Consider the following 12,240-nt stretch of genomic DNA (forward strand, 5'->3'; position numbering starts at 1 on the left):
TGTGTGCAATGTGTGTGTGTCTCATTTTTTCTCAGCTTTTCTGTGTGAGTGTCCGTTTCTCTGTCTTTCTCTCAATCGTCCAATATTCCGTTTGCCTTCTGGATTACTTGCTGCACCCGCATGGTGACTTTTTGTGTTTCATGTACGATGACACCCAGATCCCTCTGTACTGCAGCATTTTGTAGTATTTCTCCGTTGAAATAATATTTTGCTTTTTTATTGTTCCTGCCAAAGTGGATGACTTCACATTTTCCCACCTTATATTCCATCTGACAAATTTTTGCCCATTCGCTGAACCTGTCAATATCCCTTTGTGTCACCCTCGCAACTTGCTTTTCCACCTATTTTCGTATCATCAGCAAATTTGGCAAAAATACACTCTGTGCCTTCATGCAAGTCATTGATATATATTGTAAATAGTTGAGGCCCCAGCACTGATCCCTGCGGCACCCATCGGTTACCGATTGCCATTTTGAAAATGACCCTTTAATCCCGACTCTTTGTTTTCTGTAAGTTAGCAAATCCCCAATCTATGAACTCTTATCTTGTGCCTGTTATTCTCTGCGAGGCAAAGGTCAGAAGCAGTGGCAGGAAGCGGCAGAAGGCACGGGTGTGTGCAAGCGTGGAGAATAACAAGCAGCAGGGATACCACCTTTTATATGGCACGTTTTCGAATGCCTTTTGGAACTCCAAATATACTGCATCCATTGGTTCCCCTTTATCCACCCTGATCGTTACTTGCTCAAAGAACTCCAATAAAATTTTCAGACACGATTTCCCATTCATAAAACCATGTTGACTATTCGAGATTGTATCATGAGTCCGCGAATGTCCTGCGACGACTTCCGAATCATGGATTCGAGCATTTTCATTTGACACACACTCGGATCGGTTGAAACGCAGAGATGAAAGGTCGGAAAAGAAAACTCTGAACGGTAGTCGGCAGGATTCGAACTTGCGCGGGGAGACCCCAATGGATTTCTAGTCCATCGCCTTAACCACTCGGCCACGACTACTTGCTAAAAGCACAATGCTGCTCACTTAAAATCGCAATAATCCAGCGCTCTGCGACACAGAACAGCAGAACTGGTGTCGGTGTCAGCCGTCGGTCAGGGGGTCGATTGTTCACGCAAGTTACTCGTTTGTTTCGTGGTGGGTATCCTGACCTATTACATGGTCGACCTGGCTTAAAATGCACCTGGACGATGAACTTCTTCGACATTTAAAGTTTTCATTTATCTCCAAAATTGGACGTGTGAAAAAACACTGATGAACGAACTCGGACAATCCCACTTTCCACAATCTAATTTCACTGATATTTCAGCGATTTTAAATCTCACTCTCCGCGTTACCTCGATGTCAGAACCACAATAATGAGCAAGAAATGAAAGGCAGAGTCGCGTTGTGAACAGACCCGGGCTAATTCAGCATCCCGAAGTGGCTGATGGAGGCAGATTCAATGATGGCTTTCAAAACGGAACGGGATAAGCACTTGAAAGGAAAAAAATTGCAGTGCTCGGGGGATAGGGCGTGGTAGTGGGACCAGCTAGATTGGTCTTGCATGGAGCCGGCACGGACACGATGGGCCAAAAGGCCTCCTTCCGTGCTGTCACCTTTCTCTGATTCTGTGATGCAAATGGCAAAAGAGAGTCAATGATCAGTATCAAAATATAACGGAAACAATATCGACCACGAGTGGGGCTCGAATCCATGCGGGTAGAAACCCATTGGATCTTAAATCTAACGCCTTATCCACTCGGCCATCCTGGTCCTTTCACGATGTTGCTTTATGTGTAATGTACTTAAGTGTCACTTCTTCTACGCTTTCCTTTGTCATCAAATAAATGGTTGGAACAGATTCAATGAAATTTGAAGCGTGTCAAACGCCATCTGTGGGGAGTGTCCATCAACTGCTCACGCCAGTTCCTCGTTCGTGTCGTGCTAAATATCCCCATTTGTCACGCAGTTGATCAGGGTTCAATTCTCCAATGTCGAAGTCCCGGTGTTTCTGCCTTTAAAAGCTTCACTTTCATTTATCTCCACTATTTGATGTGGAAAATACACTGAATGTCGAACTCGGACCATCCGACTTTCCACAATTTAATTTCACTGATATTCCAGCGATTTTAAAACCTGCTCTCTGCCTCACTCTTCACCTCGATTTCAGAACACTAATAATGTGCAAGTTATGAATACGCAGAATCGAGCTGTTTGCAGACCCGGGCTAATTCAGCCGCTCTAAATAGAGAGAGAGAGATACAGAAAGGAATTTATATTCGAATATTTGATGTGGAAAAAACATTGAAAGACTAACTCGGACCATCCCACTTTCCAAAATTTAATCTCACTGATACTCCAACGATTTTAAAACTCTCTATTAAGGTCTCTCTATCTCTCTCTCCCCATGTCTCGTTTTCTCTCTCTGTCTCTTTCCATCTCTCTCTCTGTGAATCTTTCCACAATGGCCCGTGAAATGAACTGTCATGAAATTATTCCTTCAGGCGGAAAAGTCGAAATCCATTGCTCCTCAATCAGTCGATTGTCACAATCAGTTGCAAAAAGCTGTTGATCTGACTTCACCCGATGAAGAGCATTATTATCTCGTTATCGATCGAGGGGCGCGGTGGCCAAGTGGCAAAGCGTCGGTTTGCTAAACAAAACCGCGCGGGTTCGATCCCCGTCCGTACCTGTTTTCAGCTTCAAATATTAATGAAATGATCAATTTGATGACAGTTTGTTTCACTTTCCACGGGCCACTGTTGAAAGAAGACTCACTGTTCACATTTTCATCTCTCTGTTCGTTGAGATCCAGAATAAAGTGATGTGGGGTGCGAGGAAAAGAATAATCAAGAGAGACACTCAGAAAGAGACTCTCTCGGTCTGTCTGAGTCTGTGTCACTCTCTCTCGCTCCTTCTGTCCAATCCCCGCAGATTTGAAAATCACAGGGTCAAAGAAGGAAACAGATTGGAACACATTGAGCCTGTGTCCTGTTTCAAAACCGACTCCCAGGAAAACGGCTCCGGTTGAATCGTTAAATGGTCAATGGTTTCTCTGTCTTTCTCTCAATATTCCGTTTGCCTTCTGGATTACCTGCTGCACCTGTATTTTGACTTTTTGTGTTTCATGCACGATGATACCCAGATCCCTCTGTACTGCAGCATTTTGTAGTATTTCTCCATTGAAATAATATTTTGCTTTTTTATTTTTCCAGCCAAAGTGGATGAATTCACATTTTCCCACCTTATATTCCATCTGCCAAATTTTTGCCCATTCGCTAAAACTGTCAATATCCCTTTGTAGATACTTTGTGTCACCCTCGCAACTTGCTTTTCCACCTATTTTCGTATCATCAGCAAATTTGGCCACAATACACTCTGTCCCTTCATCCAAGTCATTGACATCTATTGTAAATAGTTGAGGCCCCAACACTGAGCCCTGCGGCACCCATCAGTTACCGATTGCCATTTTGAAAATGACCCTTTAATCACAACTCTTTGTTTTCTGTTAGTGAGCAAACCCCCAATCTATGAGCTCTTATCTTGTGCCTGTTATTCTCTGCGTGGTAAAGGTCAGAAGCAGTGGCAGGAAGCGGCAGAAGGCACGGTTGTGTGTAAGCGTGGAGAATAACAAGCAGCAGGGATATCACCTTTTATGTGGCACCTTATCGAATGCCTTTTGGAAATCCTAATATACTGCATCCATTGGTTCCCCTTTATCCACCCTGATCGCTACTTCCTCAAATAACTCTAATAAAATTGTCAGACACGATTTCCCATTCATAAAACCATGTTGACGATTCTAGATTGTATGATGAGTCCGCGAATGTCCTGCTCCGACTTCTTGACAATGAATTTTCATTTTGCACACACTCGTATCGGTTGAAACGCAGAGATAAAAGGATAGAATGATAACTCTAAACCGTAGTCGGCAGGATTCGAACCTGCGTGGGGAGACCCCAATGGATTTCTAGTCCATCGCCTTAACCACTCGGCCACGACTACTTGCTAAAAGCACAATGCTGCTCACTTAAAATCGTAATAATCCAGCGCTCTGCGACACCGAGCCGCAGAACTGGTGTGGGTATCAACCGTCGGTGAGGGGGTCGGTTGTTCACGCTCGTTGCTCGTTTGTATGGTGGTGGGTATCCCTACCTATTACATGGTCGACCTGGCTTCAAATACACCTGGACGATGAATTTCTTCTGCCTTCAAAGATATCATTTATCTCGAACATTGGACGTGTGATAAAAAAGACTGATAAACGAACTCGGACAATCCCACTTTCCACAATATAATTTCACTGATATTTCAGCGATTTTAAATCTCACTCTCCGCGTCACCTCGATGTCAGAACCACAATAATGAGCAAGAAATGAAAGGCAGAGTCGCGCGGTGAACAGACCCGGGCTCATTCAGCACCCCGAGTGGCTGATGGAGGCAGATTCAATGATGGCTTTCAAAACGGAACGGGATAAGTATTTGAAAGGAAAAAGGTTGCAGTGCTAGAGGGATCGCGCGGAGGAGTGGGACTAGCTGGATTGGTCGTGCATAAAGCCGGCACGGACACGATGGGCCAAAAGGCCTCCTTCCGTGCTGTCACCTTTCTCTGATTCTGTGATGCAAATTGCAAAAGAGAGTCAATGATCAGTATCAAAATGCAACATCGACCAGGAGTGGGGTTCGAACCCACGTGGGGATAAACCCATTGGATCTTAAGTCCAACGCCTTAACCACTCGGCCATCCTGGTCTTTTCAGAATCTTGTTCTATATGTAATGTACTTGAGTGTCACTTCTTCTACGCTTTGCTTTGTCATCAAATAAATGGTTAGAATGGATTCAATGAAATTTGCAGCGTGTCCAACGCCATCTGTGGGGAATGTCCATCAACTGCTCACGCTCGTTCCACGTTGGTGTCGTGCTGAATATCCCCATCTGTCACGCGGTTGATCAGGGTTCAATTCTCCAATGTCGAAGTCCCGGTGTTTCTGCCTTTAAAAGCTTCACTTTCATTTATCTCCAATATTTGATGTGGAAAATACACTGAAAGTCGAACTCGGACCATCCCACTTTCCACAATTTAATTTCACTGATATTCCAGCGATTTTAAAACCTGCTCTCTGCCTCACTCTTCACCTCGATTTCAGAACACGAATAATGTGCAAGTTATGAAGACGCAGAATCGAGCTGTGAGCATTCCCGGGCTGATTCAGCAGCCCGCAACAGAGAGAGAGAGAGAAACAGAGAGCGAGACACAGGAAGAGAGACGGAGAGTGAGAGAGGCCCTGATCGGGGCGCAGAGGAGGTTTACGAGAAATATCCCACATACAACAATGAAATGAATGGCCAGTTAATCTGCGTTTTGGTGGTGTTAGTTGAAGAAGGAAGTTTCGCAAATTGTCATCAAATAAATGTTCAAAATAGATTCACTGAAATTTGAAGGGTGTCCAACGCCATCTGTGGTGAGTGTCCATCACCAGATTACACCAGCTCCTCGTTAGTATTGTGGTGAATATCCTCGCCTGCAACTCGAACACCCGCGGTTCAATTCCCCGACCGAAAGTGGAACTTTTGCTGCCTTCAAAAGCTTCACTTTTCGTCCTGTGCCAGTTCTTCGTTGGCGTCGTGGTGAAGGACAGGGAGAGACAGAGAGACAAAGACATCGGAAAGGGCGCAGAGGAGATTCACCAGAAAGATCTCACATACAGCAATGAAAAGGATGGTCAGTTCATCTGCTTTTTGGTGGTGTTCATTATCGTCCAGGTTTGGAAATTTGCGACCAGCAAGGCCCCTCAAACAGCAATGACAGAGTAACAGGTGCATGAGGCAGATGGAACAAGAGTTTCAATGAGCAACATCAAAATGGAACGGAAATAACAGTTATCAGAAATGGGTTTCGAACCCACGCGGCTATAAACCCGTTGGATTTTTAGTCTAATATTTTAACCCCACGCCTCCATGCTTGTCGATGTGTTGAGATGGTGCTGAGTATCCCCGAGTGGTTAAAGCGATGGATTGGAAATCCATTGGGATCTTTCCGCGAAGGTACGGATCCTGCCGACTGCGGATGCCATTATCAGCGGTTTAACAAGCAGCAAACTTCTCATTCTTCAGTGAATTAAAAATGCACGGCTTTGAACACTTCGAGTTTTATGCTCGTTGGAATTGATCTGCAAGATTTCACGAAATCGACGACAGAAATAGAACAAAGAATGTGCCAAATGACCGATAGTCTGTCTCTCTCTGTGTGTTTGAGTCACCCTATGTGTTTCTGTCTGTTTGTGTGTGTGTGTTGGTGTGTGCGCGCGCCACACATTTTCTCCGTTTTTCTGAGGGGGTCTCTGTCTCTTTCTTTCTCTCCATCACTCTCTCCCGCGTTCCTCACATAATTTGACTCTGGACATGATCCAACAAAGAGATGGAAAAGTGGTCGTTCATCTTCTTTCACCAGTGGCCCGTGGAAAGGTAAATAAAGTGTCATTAAGTACCAGGCCGAGTGGTTAAGGCCTTAAGATCCAATTGGTTCACAACCGGGTGAACCCCACTCCAGGCAGCTCTTTAATTTAATCCCGTTACACGTTCATACTGCTCAGTTCCACTCGTTTCCCATCTGCATTATGTACCTGTTACTTTGTCATTGCGGTTTGTGGGACCTTGCTGTGCGCATGGCTGGAAACCTGGACGATAATCTTTCCTCAAACAATACCACCAAAAAACAGATGAACTGTTGGTTCTGATATCGAGGTGAAGGGTGAGGCAGAGAGCAGCTTTTAAAATCGCTGGAATATCAGTGAAATTAAATTGTGGAAAGCGGGATGGTCCGAGTTTGTCTTTCAGTGTATTTTCCGCATCCAATATTGCAGATAAATTACAAGAGAAATGAAAGTGAATCTATTAAAGACAACAAAAGTGTAACCTCCCTGTCGGTGAATTGAATCCTGGTCTTCCGCGTGGATTTTTCTCTCTGAATACACAGATTCCAATGTTGAAAACGTGACAGGAACATTCTCTCCAACACGAATTATATATAAGACACTTGGAAATCCATGAACAGACATTGATAGCCTCATGGTAGCACTGGGTCTGGATATGGAATGGCCGGTTCAAATCACTGCAGAATGACAAGAATCCCATCGTTTTAATTCTGTTTGGGAATCAAATCACTTATTTAATTTTTTTTAAATAAAGCATTAAGCAATATAAGAGCATAAGAACATAAAATAGGAGCAGGAGTAGGCCACTCGGCCCCTCGAACCTGCACCGCCATTCAATAAGATCGTGGCTGATTTTCGACCTCAACTCCACTTCCCGCCCGATCCCCATATCCCTTGATTCCCCGAGAGTCGAAAAAATTATCGATCTCAGTCTTGAATATATTGAATGGCTCAGCATCCACAACCCTCTGGGGTTGAGAATTCCTAAGATTCACAACCCTCTGCGTGAAGAAATTCCTCCTCATCTCAGTCTTGAATGGCCGACCCCTTACCCTGAGACTATGCCCCCTAGTTCTCGACTCTCCAGCCAGAGAAATTAGCCTCTCGGCATATACCCTGTCAAGCACCCTCAGAATCTTATATGTTCCAATGAAATCACCTCTCATTCTTCTAAACTCCAGAAAGTATAGTCCCATTCTACTCAACCTCTCTTCATAGGACAAACCTCTCACCCCAGGAATTAATCTAGTGAACCTTCGTTGCACCTCCTCAAAGGCAAGTATATCCTTCCTTAGATAAGGAGACCAAAACTCTGCGCAGTACTCCAGGTGAGGTCTCACCAATGCCCTGTACAACTGTAGTAAGACTTCCTTACTGTTGTACTCCAACCCCCTTGCAATAAACGCCGACATGCCGTTTGCCTTCCTCATTGCTTGCTGCACCTGCATAATCACTTTTTGTGTTTCTTGTACGAGGACACGCAATTCTCCCTGAACACCAAATTTTACTAATTTCACACCATATAAAAATATTCTGCTTTTCTATTTTTCATATCGAATTGTAAAACCTCACATTTCCCCACATCATACTCCACCTGGCACCTTCTTACCCATTCACTTAGCCTGTCTATATCCCTTTGCAGACTCTGTGTGCCCTCCTCACAGATTACTTTCCCACCTAGCTTTGTATCATCAGCAAACTTGGATGCATTACACTCGGTCTGTTCATCTAAGCCATTGATATAGATTGTAAATAGCTGAGGCCCAAGCTCCGATCCTTGCGGTACCCCACTCGTTACAGCCTGCCAACCTCAAAATGACCCATTTATCCGCACTCTATTTTCTGTCCGTTAACCAATCCTCTATCCGTGCTAATGGATTATCCCAACTCCATGAACCCTTACATTGTGCAACAACCTTTGATGTGGCATCTTATCGAATGTCTTTTGAAAATCCAAATGTCCGACATCCATTGGTTCACCTTTATCTATCCTGCTAGTTGCATCCTCAAAAAACTCGAATAAATTTGTCAAACACGATTTCCCTTTCATTAAACCATGTTGACTCTGCCGAATCATATTATGATGTTCTAAGTGCCCTGTTACCACTTCCTTAATAATGGATTCCAGCATATTCCCGACGGCAAGAGGTCAGGCTAATTGGCCTGTCGTTCCTTGTTTTTTCTCCCCCTCCCTTCTTGAATAGCGGGATAACATTTGCTGCATTCCAATCCACTGGGACCATTCCAGAATCTAGAGAATTTGGGAAGATCATAACCGATGCATCCACTATCTCTGCAGCCACCTCTTTTCGAACTCACGGATGTTGGCCATCAGGTTCAGGAGATTTGTCGGCTTTTAGTCCCATTAGTTTGTCCAGTACTTTTTCTCCAGTGATATTAATTGTATTAAGTTCCTTCCTCTCATTTACCCCCTGGTTCCCCATTATTTTTGTTATGCTTTTAGTGTCTTCCACTGTGAAAACAGAGAAAAAAAATATTTTGTTTAACGTATCTGCTACTTCCTGATTACATAAGAACATAAGAACATAAGAAATTGGAGCAGGAGTAGGCCAATCGGCCCCTCGAGCCTGCTCCGCCATTCAATAAGATCATGGCTGATCTGATCCCAACCATAAATCTAAAGAACACAAGAAGTAGGAGCAGGACCCGGCCACACAGCCCCTGTGCCCTCTCCGCCACACACAGGGCATTGACCGATCCGAACTCAGCTTCATGTCCAATTTCCTGCCCGCTCCCCATAACCCCTAATTCCCTTTACTTCTAGAAAACTGTCTATTTCTGTTTTAAATTTATCTAATGATGGAGCTTCCACAGCTTCCTGGGGCAGCAAATTCCACAGACCTACCACCCTCTGAGTGAAGAAGTTTCTCCTCATCTCAGTTTTGAAAGAGCAGCCCCTTATTCTTAGATTATGCCCCCTAGTTCTAGTTTCACCCATCTTTGGGAACATCCTTACTGCATCCACCCGATCAAGCCCCTTCACATTCTTATATGTTTCAATAAGATCGCCTCTCATTCTTCTGAACTCCAATGAGTAGAGTCCCAATCTACTCAACCTCTCCTCATATGTCCGCCCCCTCATCCCCGGGATTAACCGAGTGAACCTTCTTTGTACTGCCTCGAGAGCAAGTCTGTCTTTTCTTAAGTATGGAGACCAAAACTGTATGCAGTGTTCCAGGTGCGGTCTCACCAATACCCTATATAACTGCAGCAATACATCCCTGTTTTTATATTCTATCCCCCTAGCAATAAAAGCCAACATTCCGTTGGCTTTCTTGATCACCTGCTGCACCTGCATACCAACTTTTTGATTTTCTTGCACGAGGACCCCCAGATCCCTTTGTGCTGCAGTACTTTCCAGTCTCTCGCCATTAAGAAAATAACTTGCTCTCTGATTTTTCCTGCCAAAGTGCATAACCTCACATTTTCCAATATTATATTGCATCTGACAAATCTCCGCCCACTCACCCAGACTGTCTGTATCCCCCTGCAGGTTTTTTATGTCCTCCTCACTCTCTACTTTCCCTCCCATCTTTGTATCATCTGCAAATTTTGATATGTTGCACTCGGTCCCCTCCTCCAAATCGTTAATATAGATTGTAAAGTGTTAGGGACCCAGCACCGACCCCTGTGGAACACCACTGGATACTGGTTGCCAGTCCGAGAATGAACCATTTATCCCAACTCTCTGCTTCCTGTTCGATAACCAATCCTCCACCCATGCCAGAATATTACCCCCAATCCCGTGATTTTTTATCTTAAGTAATAATCTTTTATGTGGCACCTTGTCGAATGCCTTCTGGAAGTCTAAATACACTATGTCCACTGGTTCCCCTTTATCCACCCTGTACGTTATATCCTCAAAGAACTCAAACAAATTTGTCAGACATGACTTCCCCTTCATAAAGCCATGCTGACTTTGTCCTATTAAATTATGCTTATCTAAATGTTCCGTTACTGTCTCCTTAATAAGAGACTCCAAAATTTTACCCACCACAGATGTTAAGCTAACTGGCCTATAATTTCCAGCCTTCTGCCTACTACCCTTTTTAAATAACGGTGTTACATTAGCAGTTTTCCAATCTGCCGGGACCTCTCCTGAGTCCAGGGAATTTTGGAAAACTATCACCAAAGCATCCACAATCCCTACTGCCACTTCCCTCAAGACCCTAGGATGGAAGCCATCAGGTCCAGGGGATTTATCCGCTTTGAGTCCCATTATTTTACTGAGTACCATCTCCTGAGTGATTTTAATCGTATTGAGCTCCTCCCCCCGTAGAGTACCCTGTTTGTCCAGTGTTGGGATATTCTTAGTGTCCTCTACTGTAAAGACTGAAACAAAATATTTGTTCAGCATTTTTGCCATCTCCATGTTTCCCACCACTAATTTCCCGGTCTCATCCTCTAAGGGACCTACGTTTGCCTTAGCCACCCTTTTTCTTTTTATATAACTATAGAAACTCTTGCTATCTGTTTTTATATTTTTTGCTAATTTCTTTTCATAATCTAACTTCCCTTTCTTAATCAATCCTTTAGTTACTTTTTGTTGTCTTTTGAAGAATTCCCAATCTTCTATCCTCCCACTAAGTTTGGCTACCTTACATGTCCTTGTTTTTAGTCGGATACTATCCTTGATTTATTTACTTAGCCACGGATGGCTGTCATTTCTTTTACACCCTTTTTTCCTCAGTGGAATATATTTATTTTGAAAGTTGTAAAATAACTCCCTAAATGAACACCACTGCTCATGTACCGTCTTACCCTTTAATCTATTTTCCCAGTCCACTTTAATCAATTCCGCTCTCATACCATCATAGTCTCCTTTATTCAAGCTCAGTACGCTTGTTTGAGAATCAACCTTCTCACCCTCTAATTGGATATGGAATTCAACCATGTTGTGGTCGCTCGTTCCAAGGGGATCCTTAACGAGGACATTATTAATTAATCCTGACTCATTACACAGGACCAGGTCCAAGGTTGCCTGCCCCCTAGTAGGATCAGTTACATACTGCTCAAGAAATCCATCCCTGATGCACTCAATGAACTCGTCCTCAAGGCTGCTCTGCCCAATTTGATTTGTCCAGTTAATATGATAATTAAAATCCCCCATAATTATAGCTGTTCCCTTATTACATGCCCCGACTATTTCCTGATTAATACTTCTTCCAGCAGAGTTGCAACTATTAGGAGGCCTATATAATACGCCCACTAATGTTTTTTTCCCCTTATTATTCCTTATCTCCACCCAAACTGTTTCATTATCTTGATGCTTTGTCCCAATATCATTTATCTGTATTACAGTGATTCCTTCCTTTATTAACATAGCCACCCCACCTCCCCTTCCTTCCTGCCTGTCCTTCCTGATTGTTAAATACCCTGGCATATTTAATTCCCAGTCGTTGTCACCCTGCAGCCATGTTTCTGTAATGGCCACAAGATCATACCCATACGTAGTTATTTGTGCCGTTAACTCGTCCATTTTGTTACGAATGCTACGTGCATTCAGATAAAGAACTTTCAAATCTGTTTTGTGACGCTTAGTTCCTGCTTTTTCCTTTTGTAACACTTTACCTATTACTCCATACCTTCTGTCCCTTCCTGTTACGCTTTCCTCTCTCTCCCTGCTCAGGTTTCCAACCCCCTGCCACTTTAGTTTAAACCCTCCCCAACAGCACTAGCAAACACTCCTCCTCGGACAGCGGTCCCGGCCCTGCCCAGGTGCAGACCGTCCGGTTTGTACTGGTCCCACCTCCCCCAGAACCGTTTCCAGTGTCCCAGGAATTTGAA

The 12,240-nt window shown here is 43.9% G+C and overlaps 3 non-coding genes across 3 annotated transcripts; all 3 read right to left on the reverse strand.

The window, feature by feature from the left end:
• Nucleotides 1–934: 934 nt before the first annotated feature.
• Nucleotides 935–1,016, reverse strand: trnas-aga (transfer RNA serine (anticodon AGA)). The gene has a single exon. It is a non-coding gene; the product is annotated as a tRNA-Ser (tRNA).
• A 2,904-nt stretch (nt 1,017–3,920) lies between these two features.
• trnas-aga (transfer RNA serine (anticodon AGA)) lies at nt 3,921–4,002 on the reverse strand. Its single transcript has one exon. It is a non-coding gene; the product is annotated as a tRNA-Ser (tRNA).
• A 663-nt stretch (nt 4,003–4,665) lies between these two features.
• trnal-uaa (transfer RNA leucine (anticodon UAA)) lies at nt 4,666–4,748 on the reverse strand. Its single transcript has one exon. It is a non-coding gene; the product is annotated as a tRNA-Leu (tRNA).
• Nucleotides 4,749–12,240: the final 7,492 nt, after the last annotated feature.

The sequence above is a fragment of the Heptranchias perlo genome, unplaced genomic scaffold (assembly GCF_035084215.1).
Source record: "Heptranchias perlo isolate sHepPer1 unplaced genomic scaffold, sHepPer1.hap1 HAP1_SCAFFOLD_56, whole genome shotgun sequence".
Lineage (NCBI taxonomy): Eukaryota > Metazoa > Chordata > Chondrichthyes > Hexanchiformes > Hexanchidae > Heptranchias > Heptranchias perlo.